Source organism: Hylobates moloch, unplaced genomic scaffold (genome assembly GCF_009828535.3).
Source record: "Hylobates moloch isolate HMO894 unplaced genomic scaffold, HMol_V3 SCAFFOLD_20, whole genome shotgun sequence".
NCBI lineage: Eukaryota > Metazoa > Chordata > Mammalia > Primates > Hylobatidae > Hylobates > Hylobates moloch.
In genome coordinates this window covers 26,239,557-26,256,306 of record NW_026652295.1, presented here as the reverse complement: position 1 = coordinate 26,256,306, position 16,750 = coordinate 26,239,557, and the positions used below count along the sequence as shown (strand labels likewise).

Sequence of the window (16,750 nt, the reverse complement as noted above, 5' to 3'; positions counted from 1 at the left end):
AAAAAAAATTATGTATATATAATGTTTTTATATATATAATATATATATAGTATGTGAGTATACACACACACATATATATATAAATAAATAGATTCAGAATTTTACAAAACAACTGTGGGCCGGGCGCACTGGCTCAGGCCTGTAATCCCGGCACTTTGGGAGGCCGAGGCGGGTGGATCACGAGGTCAGGAGCTCGAGTCTATCCTGGCCAACATGGTGAAACTCCGTCCCTACTAAAAATACAAAAATCAGCTGGGCGTGGTGGTGCGTACCTCTAATCCCAGCTACTGGGGAGGTTGAGGCAGAAAAATCGCTTGAACCAGGGAGTGGGAGGTTGCAGTGAGCCGAGATCGCGCCACTGCAATCCAGCCTTGCGACAGAGTAAGACTCCGTCTCAAGAAAAGAAAAAAAAAAAAAAACCCAAAAACCAAGAGCTACACTTTGTTTCCGCCCGGTTTCGAACCGGGGACCTTTCGCGTGTTAGGCGAACGTGATAACCGCTACACTACGGAAACTTACTTGGTAAGACTGTATTTCGCTTTCGAATTAGTTAAAATGAACTTTAAATTTATCCGTTCCTTCAGGGTGTATCTTTGGCAGAGGGATAATATTTTCCCCTACACTTTCTAATTCTTAGAATCCATAGTTTAAAACCCGACAACTCGCAATCAAGCAAATGCTTCTCCTGAAGCTTCAATTCTTTCAGAAGCACAGGGCGGGGAGATAGAAGGCAGTCTCTTGGGAAATTTTATTTCAATGCATTTTTTTTTTTTTGGTATGTTCTACGCTCTCTGCTCTCATAAGACGCTCTGATGTTCATTTCTCGATGACTGAAAAGCAGGATATTGGTGCCCTCGAGTGTTTTTTTCTTCATGCTAGCAGCCTGTCAGTGAGATTCATTCAAAGTCCCGCTTACTCCTAAATAAGACTCTTTCTTGAGGTTTGAAACAAAAGGCAGAGGCAGTGTTCATGCAAAGGCGTATAATAAGAAGTAAATAGCTTGGGTGTGTAAGGGGAAGTTTAAAATCAAGACAGAACAACCGTATTCATTAGGATCAGTTACCAATGAGCAAATATCTATATATCATACATGGTAATTGGTAATAAATATATATGTATATTTACACATATGTATATATATGTATATATGCTTCTCACACTATGTATTTTTTGCTGTTTTATAGATATATATATGAACACGAGGATAAGCTTCCTCATCCATAATTATCTCATCCTTAGCATAGTGAAAAGCATCTAGGAGGCCAGATTTTATAAATCCTAAAGAAGTGATACAGAGTTCTGCTAACTATGGTAAAAATTTTTGTCAAAAGATAGCATATTTGACCATCAACTGCTATTTGATAGGAATTAAAACATAAATTCCATGAGGAAAAGGATATTTTGTCTGTCGTGTCCACTGCTTTATTCCCAGCTACTTAATAGTCTCTGGCTTAGGACTTTTAGTAGAGAATTAATTAACATTCCTTTAGTGAATGAATGAATGAGAACAAGTAACAATCAAGAGTTCAGTTTTGGATGTCTAAACTTACCTTTTTTCAGTGTATTCTAATTGATGGGTCTTTCAAACTTGTGCCAATTGAGATGCATATAAAATTGTTTAGCACTTGAAATACTCTCCTTACTTTATCTTGCAGTGAGACTATCCTTGGATTTTACTGTAGCCAATTTTTTTTCTAGCATTTGTACCTGTCCTCAGCTTTGACATTTTGTGTTAGTGTAGTGATTATCGCTGTGTGTTATATGCAGAAGGTCATGGTTTTGCTCTGCAGGAGATCTGAAATAAACCAAGGACTGATCCCTTTATCCTGCTTTTTAAATTTCTTAATAGACAGACCAAGGAATTATTTTACAATTGTTATCATCTGGTTGCCTGCTCCAGCAGACTACAGAGTTCTGGGGTCTGGCTAACATTTCCTCATTTTTTTCTGGCCTCCATAAAGGGCCCTCCACAAAGCCCAAGTGCTTACAATTGCCCAACATTCAGAATACAGAATTAACAGCTGATTTCTGAGACTATCGTGGAAGCTGTGAAAACGTAGAAAGCTGCCAGCTTCAGCCAACAAAGAGTAGGCCAGGGATTCAGATGGCCTGAGAAGGCCTTGAGTCCAGAACCCCAGGAATAGAAAATGCTCAGGATAGAAAGGCGTTTGTGTCTTTCTAGGGCAGCTCATGTGGATCTGGCTTTTAGCTCTATATTCTGAAAAGTTGGAGCGGTAAGGAAGGCAGAATAGTAGTAACTTAGCCAGCATTTGTCAGAATTTAGGGAAAGTGGTCAGAAAAATAGCAAGCAGCTTGCAAATGAGGTTCTGTCCTGGATGTGATATTTGTTCTTTCAGCTTAACCTCAATAGACTGAAGTGGTGAAATGAGAGACAAGAAAATTTGACGTAAAAATTTATTTTCTAGACTCTTTGGTATTCGATCCCAATAAAATGATGGTTCCCTATCACCACAAGTGGATATCACCACACACTATTTTACTAATCCTTAGGATTCCATGGTGATAAAAAATCATAGTAAGTCACAGATAGACCTAATTATAATGATGGCAAATTAAGCACAGCTTTTGCTTTCTCTTTATTCCAAACTACACTTATACAAAGCATTAAGGGTGTTTAAAGACGTAAATACACAGGGACAAAAAGATGAGAAAATGATGAGCAGTAGCAAGTAGCAAGATTTTGAATGCCAGAAAGCAGAATGAGTAGTGCTAATAGAAGGGAAAATCTTATTGTGTTAAGTATCTTTTTTAAAAAAATTTCTTTTTAAGATTGGTACATGCAGCCAGGCACTGTGGCTCACGCCTGTAATCCCAGCACTTCGGGAGTCCAAGGCAGGCAGATCACAAGGTCAGGAACTTGAGACCAGCCTGGCCAACATGGTGAAACTCCATCTCTACTAAAAATGCAAAAAAAATTAGCCAGGCATGGTGGTGTGTTCCTGTAATCCCAGCTACTCGGGAGACTGAGGCAGGGGAATTCCTTGAACCAGGGAGGTGGAGGTTACAGTAAGCCAAGATCACGCCATTGCATTCTAGCCTGGGTGACAGAGTGAGATTCCATCTCAAAAAAAAAAAAAAAAAAAGATTGGTACATGTACATATACTCTAGTACATCTCATAGTTGCATAATATTTAATATGTGTTTACCACACTTCACCTATCTACTGTTCAATGTTGGCTTCAAGGCTGAATCTGATTCTGGAAGAGGAAAAATAGTGAGGCAATTAACATCCACATATGATACAATCTGTATCTTTGTGACATGAGGGGGAATGTACACCCAGGCGCTGAATACCTAGGTCATTGGGTGTGTCAATCTTAACTTGAGTAAAAAGTATTAGACTACTTTCCAAAATGGCTGCATTAATATTCCTACATATGACGGATAAAAAAATAGAAACATGTAGAAAAATAGCTTTATTATCTAGGGGACAGAATAGCATTAAACAAACAAACAAAACTAAAAACACAAACAATAGGCCGATATGAGCAGGATATGAGGGCTTCCATATTCCCATTTCTGCAATAATGGACACATCAAGCTTTCTAATTCTTCCAATCTAATGTAGGTTGAGTAATATTTTATCTTGCATTTTATAAATTGATAATAATATTAAATATTTAAAATGTTAATCTTTTCAGGTTCTTCTTATCATGGGTTTGATGAGGACCCTGTCCCTATTCTTTATATAGTTTCTTTTCTTTTTTTCTTTTTGAGACAGAGTCCTGCTCTGTCACCCAGACTGGAGTGCAGTGGCAGGATCTCGGCTCACTGCAACCTCTGCCTCCTGGGTTCAAGCGATTCTGCTGCCTCAGCCTCCCGAGCAGCTGAGACTACAGGCGCCTGTCATCACGCCCTGCTAATTTTTGTATTTTTAGTGGAAACGGGGTTTCACCGTATTGGCCAGGCTGGTCTCGAACTCCTGACCTGGTGATCCGCCAGCTTCGGTCCCCCGAAGTGCTAGGATTACAGGCTTGAGCTACCGCGCCCAGCTTCTTTACACATTTTCTATTGAGCTTGCTGTTTGATCTTGCTGATTTTAATGGCTTCTTACTATATCATGTAGATTAAGTTATTTTCATTTGTAAATATTTCAAGTATCTTCTACTTTGGTTGTATTTGTCTATTTACTGTTCCATTGTGGCTTTCTTTGATTTGGGTGCAGCAGACTATATCAGTGTTTTGCTTTACTGTTTGTGTTTTTTTTGTTTTTTGTTTTTTTTTCAGACGGAGTCTTGCTCTGTTGCTCAGGCTGGAATGCAGTGGCACGATCTCGGCTCACTGCAACCTCCGCCTCCCAGGTTCAAGCGATTCTCCTGCCTCAGCCTCCCGAGTAGCTGGGGTTACAGGCGCATGCCACCACCCGGCTAATTTTTGTATTTTTTAGTAGATACGGGGTTTCGCCATCTTGACCAGACTGGCCTCGAACTCCTGACCTCAGGTGATCCGCCCTCCTCGGGCTCCCAAAATGCTGGCATTACAGCCGTGAGCCACCACGCTCGGCCTATTGTGTTTTTAGTTTAGTTTGTTTGTTTAATGTTATTCTGTCCCCTAGATAATAAAGCTATTTTTCTACATGTTTCTATTTTTTTATCTGTCATATGTAGGAATTTAAACTATCTAGATAAGTATATTTTACAAAATTCACAGATGATTATACTGTATAGTCCATGTTTAAAAAAATCACAACAATAGAATAATTAAAAACTCTTCTGCATGTCAATGTATGGGAGACTCTTTTCTCTGACATGTTCTTTCCTGCACCCAGCAATCGCCTGAACCCGGGAGGCGGAGGTTGCTGAATCTTTAGAATTCAGCTCTGATCCCAGCATTGACAGGCGTGGATTTCCCTCAACATGCCTCATTTTAATGGAAGTCCAAGGAATCAGGGATGGTTCATCTTTCCCTAGTATAATGCCTGTCACAAATTAGTGATTAAGTCATACTTTTGGAAATATATCTTTTCATTTATTTCCAAGCAATATTAGAAAGATTTATTAACTTTGTACACTCTTTTAAACATGGTTCTAATTTTCGCGGATATAAAATTATTCATAATCTTCCAGAAACTACAAATTCTAGCCTAGTAAACATTGACAACAAAACTGTCTCTTATCACCGGGATGGCCGAGTGGTTAAGGCGTTGGACTTAAGATCCAATGGACAGGTGTCCGCGTGGGTTCGAGCCCCACTCCCGGTAGGCATCGCTGCATATTTTGACGTTTGCGATTTCTGGCGCAGAGTTGGAAGCTAGGTATGCTTACATAACAACTAATATAACAGCCCTCTCACTTTGAGTGTAAACGCTTCAAATAATAACGAGGGTTATTAAACAATATTCGGTTCAACACTATTTTTTTTAATCTTCAAAGAAATTGCTTCGGTGAGCAGTATTAAGTAGGAGACGCCTCTTCCCACAATTCCTATGGCCTAACAGCACAGTATATTCAAGTCTTGAATACATTCCTATCACTGTGGGATGTATTCAAGTACATTGACAAACCTGTAATCCTGGCACTTTGGGAGGCTGAGGCTAGCGGACCATTTGAGGTCAGGAGTTCAAGACCAGCCTAGCCAACATAGCGAAACCCTGTCTCTACTAATAATACAAAAATTAGCCGAGGGTGGTGGCGGGCGCCTGTAATCCCACCTACTCGGGAGGCTGAGGCAGGAGAATCGCTTGAACTCGGGAGGTGGAGGTTGCAGTGAGCCGAGATCACACCATTGAACTCCAGCCCAAGCGACAAGAGCGAGACTCCGTCTCAAAAAAAAAAAAAAAAATCAGTGGAATGTGGCGGTGCACGCCTGTAAGCCCAGCTACTCTGGAGGCTGAGACATGAGAATCGCCGGAACCAGGGAGGCGGAGGTTGCAGTGAACTGAGATCGCGCCACCGCACTCCAGCCTGGGCAACAGAGTGAGACTCAGTCCCAAAAAAAAAAAAAAAGGAATTGTGGGAAGAGGAGAGCCTAAGTGGATGTCCTACCCAAAGACACCTGAATTTCTGCAGGCGATTCAGTTCCAAAAGAAACGAAATTGTGAAATATTTTGCGTTTAGGTTCTATTTGGCACTGAGGCAGGCAAAAGCGAATCCCCACAAGCACTGCTTCTTTTTGTTGCCAGAGAGCGGGACTCAGAGAAGCCCAACTCCACTACAGTTAAGGCTCTCAATATTCCTTACAAAAATCAGACTCAAGTAGGAGAAATTATCCCAAATGCGAGCAAGATTGTCGAATGTAAATAGTCTTTCAGACTAGAAATGTTCAGCTAAGACATTATAGGAAAGCATCAATAAGTAAACACTGTGCTTTTACATTTATTTCAACGAGCAGGAGATAATTGGCTAACCTAAATCAATCTTGACAGGAAAGTGAAAGGAAATGATCCTCGGTGTGGTTATAGTTTTATAAAAGAAAAATATGTGTAATCCGACTGCTGTATATACTTAGTGAGAGACTATCCTTGCATTCGATGACTGCAATCAATTGTTGTTTGAGCCCTGCTATTTTTAGAATTCTCTCCTGTCCTTCTTCACAGTGATATTGGACCTTCATGTAGTGTTTATCACTTTTGTATTACAAGTTTCATGAGAAACTGCTGACTTGCTTTCCAAAGCAGTCATACTGTCTTAAATTTCCAGCAATAATTCATACAATTTTAAATTCCCAGGAACCATATATTAGAGTTTATGTTCCCCCTCATTCTCACCAATGCTTGTTTTCAATTTTAATTTTTTAGCCATTCTAGCAAAAATGTATTAGTATCTTACTGTGATTTTGATTTGCATTTCCCTAAAGATTAAAGTATATTTTCGTAAAGTATATGTGTTTATCTGTTGGCCATATATAATATTTGGCAAAGTGTGTGCTTAAATATTCGTTATTATTTGGTTTTCTTATTATTGAGTTCTGAGAGCTCCTTATATTTTCTGAGCAAACTACAATAATCAGACTTTTTTTTTGTTTTTTTTTGAGGCAGAGTCTCTGTTGCCCAGGCTGTAGTGCAATGGCGCAATCTCAGCTCACTGCAGCCTCCGCCTCCCGGGTTCAAGCGATTCTCCTACCTCAGCCTCCCGAGTAGCTGGGATTACAGGAGCCTGCCACCACGCCTGGCTAATTTTTTTGCATTTTTAGTAGAGACGGGGTTTTGCCATGTTGGCCAGGCTGGTCTCAAACTTCTGACCTCAGGTGATCCAGCCAGGATTATAGCCGTGAGCCATGGCGCCGGGCCCTAATTGTTCATTTCTAGTACAGTAACTGACTTACCATGGTTTGCCTTAAATTTTCTAAACTTTGTGATGGGTTTTTTTTGGGGGGGAGGTACTAAATGCATTTTTGACTTATATTCTTTTTTTTTTTTTTTGGAGACGGAGTCTCGCTCAGTCGTCCAGGTTGGGGTGGAGTGCAGTGGCGCGATCTCGGCTCACTGCAAGCTCCGCCTCCCGGGTTCACGCCATTCTCCTGGCTCAGCCTCCGGAGTAGCTGGGACTACAGGTGCCCGCCACCACGCCCGGCTAATTCTTTTGTATTTTTAGTAGAGATGGGGTTTCACCGTGTTAGCCAGGATGGTCTCGATCTCCTGACCTCGTGATCCGCCCGTCTTGGCCTCCCAAAGTGCTGGGATTACAGGCGTGAGCCACCGCGCCCGGCCTTGACTTATATTCTTAACTTGAAATAGGTTCATTGGAATGTAACCCCACCATAAGTGGAGGTACCGCTGTACATAGAAATACAATAGATTTTTATTTATTTACCTTTTATCTCACAGTCTTACTATATTCTTTTATTATTCTATTTTAGATATTTTATTTTTAGGTTATATTTATTTGTTTTTATTTATTTTAGGTTATATTTCTTTTTTATTTTAGATTATTTTGCATTTTCTGTATAGACAATCTTACTGCCTATGACTAGAAAGAGTTTTATTTCTTCCTTTACAATCTAATCTGCGTGTTTTTATTTATTTGTCTTGTGTAATTACATTAAATAGGACTTCTAGAACAATGTTGAATAAGAGTGGTAAGAGGCCGGGCGCGGTGGCTCACGCCTGTAATCCCAGCACTTTGGGAGGCCGAGGCGGGCGGATCACGAGGTCAGGAGATCTAGACCATCCTGGCTAACACAGTGAAACCCCGTCTGTACTAGAAACCCCGTCTCTATTAAAATACAACAACAACAAAAAAAACTAGCCAGGCGTTGTGGCGGGCTCCTGTAGTCCCAGCTAATCGGGAGGCTGAGGCAGGAGAATGGCGTGAACCCGGGAGGCGGAGCTTGCAGTGAGCCGAGATCGCACCACTGCACTCCAGCCTGGGCGACAGAGCGAGACTCCGTCTCAAAAAAAAAAAAAAAAAAAAAAGAGTAGTAAGAGCAGATAGTCTTGTCAGACATTCCCTATCTTGAGAAGTCATTCAGTCTTTCACCATTAAGTATGATATTATTACATTTTTTTTGCAGATGCTTTTTATCAAGTTGAAGAAGCTCCTCTCTATTCCCAGTTTACTAATTTTTTTTGAAATCATAAATGGGTGTTGAATGTTATTGAATGTTTTTCTATGTCTGTTGAGATGATCATGTGGTTGAACCTTCCGGCCACCAGAATCATAAACCAAATAAGACTCTTTTCTTTATAAATTACGTAGGCTTAGGTATTCTGTTATAGCAACCCAAAACAGACTAAGACAGGCAGACTCTGTGATGAGGGTCTCTGAGGTGGAAGGTTCTTAGTCATTCTGCCTGCTCCCAAAAGTTGACATTCTCTAATATTCTGTACCTAATACTCCCTTGAAGTAGAAATTTTCATTCTTTTTTACTTTCTTCAGCTCCTGTGAATTTTCTGCTCTCTGGATATAACCATGTTTGCTGCTGCTCCCTAAGTGCTTAAGCTTTCTTTCTTTAGGGACAGGCTATTCTCTCTGTCAGTCCTGTTCCACTGAAAGGGGCTTTCTCTGATCTCTTGCCCTGCTCCATCATTTCTTATGAGCACAGGTTCTACATCTGTAGACTCAACCAACCAAGGATCAAAAATATTTGAAAAAAATAAAAACAACAATGCAACAATAAAAAAATACAGCATAGCAACAATTTACATAGGATTTGCATTATATTCGGTATTATAAATAATCTAGAGATGATTTAAAGTATACAGGAAGATGTGCACAGGTTATTTTATATAAGCGACTTGAGCATCAGTGGATTTTGGTATTCTTGCAGGTCCTGGAACCAATTCTCCTGCAACACGGAGGACAGCAGTACTATGAGAATTGTGAAGAAAAGCCTGCAAAAGTGTGAAAACTCTTCTTGAGTACTTGATCCTAGGGGTTCTAGAATTTCCTTCTTAGACATAGACACTTAGACTAAATTCAGCAAGTCATAAAATATTGAATTTTTGCTGAATTTTTCTTACCCTGTCGCATGGAGGCCTCATCATCATCCTATTGCTATGGTTGAGCCAGTATTGATTTCCCATTTCTACTTGGAAGCACCTATTTTTCCATAAATTTCAGGCTACGTGGTTGCTCTGAGAACTTAACTTTTTCATGGGTTCAAGGAAAATTATGCTTTTCTAGACTATCTGGACTTTTTCTTTCTTTTTTCTTTTCTTTCTTTTTTTTTTTAGATGGAATTTCACTCTTATCGCCCAAGCTGGAGTGCAATGGCTCCATCTCGGCTCACTGAAACTTTCACCTCCCGGGTTGAAGCAAATCTCCTGCCTCAGCCTCCCGAGTAGCTGGGATTACAGGCATGTGCCACCATGCCCGGCTAGTTTTTTTTTTTTTTTTTTTGTATTTTTAGTAGAGACAGGGTTTCACCATGTTAGCCAAGCTGGTCTCAAACTCTTGACCTCAGGTAATAGGTAATCTGCCCACCTCAGCCTCCCAAAGTGCTGGGATTACAGGAGTGAGCCACCGTGCCCGGCCTATGCGGACTTTTTCATTGTTAGATTAGGAGCCATATTCTTTCCAACTTTCTATATTCTAGGTGGAGGCTGGAGTCCCTTTAGGATTTTAATCTGAGCATAAAGGATAGCATCCTCTTCATTGCCTACTGTATTATTTTGTTAATCCTCTGAATATCAAGCATTATGAAAAATCACAGTAAGTTAGAAATAGACCTGTTGACAATAACCATGTATTGAAGACAGGCATCTGATGTCTTTCTAGCCAAAAATTCAGAGACAGAGAGAGAGAGAAGAAAGAGAAGAAGGAAGGAAGAAAAGAAAGAAAGAAAGAAAAAAGAAAAAAAGGAGACAGAGCCGTTCATAAGTACAAAAGGACAATAATGAGAAAGTAGAAAGCAGTAGCAAAATTCTGAAAACCAAATAACAGAAGGACTAGTGTGATATACAAGGAAAGTTTCACTTTAAGCCAGAATTGGGAAAAGCCAAAGAATATAACTTACCTTGCGAAAGCCAGCCCCCAAAATTTCAGGTATTGGTGGTGTTTGTGTACATGTAGTGAATAGGAGAGTGAAAATAGATCTCGTTTTAATGCCATTTTGAGGAAATTTAGAGTTATATAACCCCTTGCTCTGTTTCAGAATATGGAGGAAATTTATAGCAGGATATTTAGAAGACAATTCTATTAAGTGAGTAATATGGGGGCTCACTAGCCTGGAGGAGACTAACAAATTTGAAAGGTGTGCAACATCCTACAAAGCAATGGAACTTTACCTTATTTTGTCTCCAATTCATTTTTAGTACTATGATCTCCAGGTTGACTGGAAGTGGATTTCTGGAAATCTGCCCAACCCTCTTACTGATCCTTACTGATTACTTACTGTCTCCTGACAGTGGAGGTTTCTCCCAACCACAGTGTTCCAGCCATATAAATCAAAAGTTATTTTTCCCTTTAAGAACCACACTCAAGTGCTCTGAGCTTCCGATCAGGCTGGAGTTAGCAGGTGTGAAGGTGGGCAGTGATACTACCAAATGAGGATAAAGATCTCAGTTCCACAATTGGCCTTCTCTGAAACCACCTCAGCTGCTGGTCAAAGGTGAGAGTTTGGGCTCCCGACTGGGCCTTTCAGGTGGGGAATGAGAGAGTAGGGATATTGGAGTTCAGCGTTTTCTGCAGTGTGCTGTTGGAATAGAGAATTATTGTCTATAAGTTTTGTCTTGCTAGGCTACTCTTTTCCTTGTCATTTGGCTAGAGAAAGCTGGCTTTTCTTGTGGCTTTTTTGTCTGTGTTAATGGGTCATTGGCTTCTCCAGCACTCAGTCCAGGATACATTAAATTAAAAAAAAAAAAATTAGGAAATTTACCACCGTGTCTTTCCTCAGGTCGAAAGGTCTCCCACCAGTTTGCCTTCTCTTCATTTTTCAAAGTCTTCTTATGTTTGTTTTATATATGATGTCCAGGGTTTTTAATTGTGTTTAGTGGGAATGATAGGAACAATATGACTACATTGTCTTCTCAACCAGCATTTTATTTTATTTTTATTTTTTTGAGACAGAGTCTCACTCTGTTGCCCAGGCTGGAGTGCAGTGGCAGGATCTCAGCTCACTGGAACCTCCACCTCCTGGGGTTCAAGCAATTCTCCTGCCTCAGCTTTCTGAGTAGCTGGGATTACAGGCACGTGCCACCACAACCGGCTAATTTTTTTTTTTTTTTTTTTTTTGTATTTTTAGTAGGGGTGGGATTTCTTCATGTTGGCCAGGCTGGTCTCAAACTCCTGGCCTCAAGTGATATACCCACCTTGGCCTCTCAAGTGTTGGGATTACAGGCTTGAGCCACCATGCCCAGCCTCAATCAGCATTTTAGTCTCCTTTTCTTAAATATATGTGTCAAAGATTAATTCGTGTCCTCCCCTCTCTACCAAATTCATATTTTGAAGTCCTAACACGTACTAATTGAGAATGTGACTATCTTTGGAGATGGGGCCTTTGAATGAGTTGTTTAGAATTGGCCATAATGCAGTATGACATGTCTTCGAAAGAAAAGATTAGGACGCAGACACACCCAGAAGGAAGACCATGTGAGGACATGGAGGAGATGGCTATCTGCAAACCAGGGAGAGAAGCATAAAATAAACAAACAAACAAACAAATCCTGTTGACACCATAATTTCTGACCTCTAGCCTCCAGAAATGTAAGAAAATAAATGTCTGTTGTTTAAATCACACAATCTGGGGTACTTTGTTATGGCAGTGATAAAAACTAATACAATGTGTATAGTGCAAGGATCACCAAATATATATATATAGAGAGAGGTGCGGGAGAGAAAGAGAGAGGTGGAGGGAGGGAGGAAGGATATAAAAAGAGATTTTTAAAATACAATTTAAGGACACAGACTGCAGCAAAAACTTTATACCATATATTATATCATATCTCACTAATATCTTCAGAAGGGAGAGAAACAATACTGTATCCAATAACAAGGACTAGGATCCAATGAAGAAAAGCTTTCCTAAAACCAAAAAAAAAGCACGGGCACGGTGGCTCACGCCTGTAATCCCAGCACTTTTGGAGGCTGAGGCAGGCGGATCACCTGAGGTCAGGAGTTTGAGACCAACCTGACCAACATGGAGAAACCTTATCTCTACTAAAGATACAAAATTAGCCGGGCATGGTGGCAACATGCCTATAATCCCAGCTACTCAGGAGGCTGAGGCAGGAGAATCGCTTAAATCCGGGAGGCGGAGGTTGTGGTGAGCCGAGATCGCGCCATTGTACCCCAGCCTGGGCAACAAGAGCAAAACTCTGTCTCAAAAAAAAAAAAAACACACAAAAACAAAACAAAACAAAAAACCAAAAAAGAGGTTTTGGAAATCAAAATTATGTTAATAGGAAATAATTTAAATATGAAGCAAATGTGTTTGACGATAAAGTATACAAAAACTACATGTGATGTTTCAGATTCAGTCAGATTGGCAACTTTAAAGGACATATATGTGGCTTAGCCTGAAAAAAAGAGAACTAGAGGAGGAAAGGATAAACCGATCATCCAGAAATATCTAAAGTGCGTTGAAAAGAACAGAAGAAGCCGGGCGCAGTGGCTCACGCCTGTAATCCCAGCACTTTGGGAGGCTGGGGCGGGCGGATGTTTTGAGGTCAGGAGTTCCACACCAGCCTGGCCAACATGGTGAAACCCCATCTCTACTAAAAATACAAAAATTAGCCAGGCCTGGTAGCAGGCACCTGTAATCCCAGCTACTTGGGAGGCTGAAGCAGGAGAACTGCTTGAACCCAGGGTGTGGAGGTTGCAGTGAGCCGAGACTGCACCATTGCACTCCAGCCTGGACGGCAAGAGCAAAACTCTGTTTCAAAACAAACAAACAAACAACGACAACAAAAACAAAAACCACACAAAAGAACAAGTGGCGTGCAATGGCTCACCCCTGTAATCCCAGCACTTTGGGAGGCCGAAGCAGGTCGATCACCTGAGGTCAGGAGTTGAAGACCAACCTGGCTAACACATAGTGAAACCCCATCCCTACTAAGAAAAATACAAAAATTAGCTGGCCATGGTGGCTGGCGCCTGTAATCCCAGCTACTTGGGAAGTCAAGGCAGGATAATCACTTGAATCAGAAAGGCGGAGATTGCAGTGAGGTGAGATCCTGCCACTGCACTCCTGCCTGGGTGACAGAGCAAGACTCTGTCTCTCAAAAACAAAAAACAAAAAAACCCAAAAAGAACAGAAGAAAAAGACAAGAGCACATATATGGATCACTCACTATTTAAAAATGCATAATTGATGGTATCTACTTAGCAGTTTTCAGTGTGTTATGAGTTGGAAGATGCTGTTTGGGGGCACTGCTCTGGGACCCTACTCATTATGGAGTCATCTGTGCCCATGATTGCTTTTTTTATGTTTCAACCTGCAATTCATCCTTTTAGACTGCTTTTTGAAATGGGATCTGGGCCCTTTTTTTTTTTTCGTGTGCCATCTGGCACTGAATTTTGTCAGTTGTGGGTGCTGGAGAGACTTTGCAGGAGGAAGAGAGTTTTGCTTTCTGGTTCCAGCAGCTCCTGCAGACCTCTCAACTTCTCCAGTGTCCAGCTCCATTCTATTGACTTCCATGAAAGTGGAGAAAAGAAAGTGGAGGCGGGTGCAGTGGCTCACGCCTGTAATCCCAGCCCTTTGGGAGACCAAGGCAGGTGGATCAACTGAGGACAGGAATTCGAGACTAGCCTGACCAACATGGCAAAACCCTGTCTCTACTAAAAACAGAAAAAAAGAAATTAACTGGGTATGGTGGTGGGCGCCTGTAATCCCAGCTACTTGGGAGGCTAAGACAGGAAAATCACTTCGAATCCGGGAGGCGGAGGCTGGTTGAGCTGAGATCGCGCCGTTGCACTCCAGGCTGGGGAACAAGAGCGAAACTCCATCTCAAAAAACAAAACAAAACAAAACAAAACAAAACAAAACAAAACAAAACAATTTTTGTGGAGATCATACAAAATTGAAAATGTTGACTTCCAGTAACTACTGGAGTTCTTATTGCATGTTCTCAAATGGTAAACTCATAGATAAAAGACAAAATATTCAATGATTGCAAAAGAAATCATTGGTAATCTTATTGTACAGGACAAGGATATTGTCATCAGATGAAAACACTAATTTTTTTTTTTTTTTTTTTGAGACAGAGTCTTGCTCCCAGGCTGGAGTGCAGGGGCTGCCATCTCGGCTCACTGCAACCTCTGCCTCCTGGGTTCAAGTGATTCTCCTGCCTCAGCCTCCTGAGTAGCTTGGGATTACAGGTGCCCGCCACCACGCCTGGCTAATTTTTGTATTTTTAGTAGAGACAGGTTTCACTATGTTGGCCAGGCTGGTCACGAACTCCTGACCTCAAGTGATCCACCAGCCTCGGCCTCCCAAAGTGCTGGGATTACAGACGTGAGCCACCACACCAGACCTGAAAATTCTAATTTTTTTTTTGTTCCCAATATATAATTGACAGTGCTTTAGTCAAGCCATGTAGGGAATGATTGTTCATGCGGCTTCCATCATGTAGCATATTCCATCCAGTCTTTCCTCCTTTCTTCCTTAAAGACTTCCTGCCACCCTCAAAAACTAAATTGATGAACTAGACCTCAGGCTTTTTAGTTTTCCACACCATATAACAAATGAATAACACAGATGTCATCAAGAATGAATTCCTTAAACTGTATGCAACAAAGATAGAGCTACACTTGTAAAAATTACAAAGCCTATAGAAAGCCCTACCAAACTGAAATCCAGGATCTTCAGTTTACTAAGCAAACTCTTTAGCCAACCCATAGATCTCTCTTGAATGAAAAAAGAAAATCAGGAAAAGAAATTTAGTATGAGGAGTTTACCATTTTTGCACACTAGAAATTGGTTTAAGAGAGGCTGGGCACTGTGGCTCATGTCTGTAATCCCAGCATTTTGGGAAGCTGAGGTGGGTGGATCATCTGAGGCCAGGAGTTCGAGACCAGCCTTATCAACATGGTGAAACCCCATCTCTACTAAAAAACACAAAAATTAGCTGGGAATGGTGGCAGGCGCCTGTAATACCAGCTACTCGGGAGGCTGAGGCAGGAGAACCTCTTGAACCTGGGAGGCGGAGGTTGCAGTGAGCTGAGATTTTGCCATAGAGTGCCTGGCAACAGCAAGACTCCATCTCTCTCTCTCTCTGTCTCTCTCTCTGTCACACACACACACACACACACACACACGCACACGCACACACACACACACACAAAGAAAAAAAGAAATTGGTTTAAGAGAAGAAAATATGTATTTATTGATGAAAAATGCAATATGACAGCATTGTAGAATCTGGAGTCTGCGCAAAGGGACTGTGCCCCTCGTAAATTGATAGCACTTTATTGATGTTACCACAACAGTAACCACAAGAAGATGTGAGAGTTAACATAATATCGTATAGTGGGTAATTTTAAGTTTTCTAGTAATACTAAGAAAGTAGAGTTAAACAAGTGAAATTAATTTTATTTTTAAGAGAAGGGGGCTCGCTGTATTGCCCGCGATGGTCTCAAACTCCTAGGTTCAGGAAATCTCCCTTTCCACAGCCTCTGGAATAGCTGGGATTACAAGAGCATACCACTGCGCCCAGCTACTTCTAATATATTTTAACTCCAAATATTATCATTTAAACATGTTATCAAGAAAATGAGATTTCTTTTTTCTTTCTTTCTCTTTTTGCACTATGTTTTTGAAATATGTGTGGTTGGCTGTTGTGGACAGTGCTGCTCTAGAATACTCAGGGAAAAGGAAGTATTTTATCTTCAAATACAATGTCTGTAGTTTTTTCAGTGGAGTGGGATGGGGTCCCAATGTGCTTATCATATCAAAGGTCAAAGGCTTCTTTTTCTTAGTGTAATATTTTCAATGTTCATTCATGTCGTAGCTTGTATTAGAATTTCATTTCTTTTTATAGACGAATAATACTTTTTTTTTTTTTTTTGAGATGGAGTTTCGCTTTTATCGCCCAGGCTGGAATGCAATGGGGCGATCTCGGCTCACTGCAACCTCCGCCTCCCAGGTTCAAGTGATTCTCCTGCCTCAGCCTCCCAAGTAGCTGGGATTACAGGTGGCCACCACTACACAAGGCTAATTATTGTATTGTTAGTAGAGACGGGAGTTTCACCATGTTGGCCAGGCTGGTCTCGAACTCCTGACCTCAGGTGATCCACCTGCCTCAGCCTCCCAAAGTGCCTGGCATTACAGGCGTGAGCCATCGCACCCGGCCGAACAATACTCTTTATTTGATTTTTTTGAGTTGTCTTTCCAGAGATCTCTTTCAGCCAA

General features: G+C 41.0%; 2 non-coding genes across 2 annotated transcripts; one reads left to right on the top strand and one right to left on the bottom strand.

The window, feature by feature from the left end:
- Positions 1–442: 442 nt before the first annotated feature.
- TRNAV-AAC (transfer RNA valine (anticodon AAC)) lies at positions 443–515 on the bottom strand. The gene has a single exon. It is a non-coding gene; the product is annotated as a tRNA-Val (tRNA).
- Positions 516–5,139: 4,624 nt separating this feature from the next.
- TRNAL-UAA (transfer RNA leucine (anticodon UAA)) lies at positions 5,140–5,222 on the top strand. The gene has a single exon. It is a non-coding gene; the product is annotated as a tRNA-Leu (tRNA).
- The last annotated feature ends 11,528 nt before the right edge of the window (positions 5,223–16,750 follow it).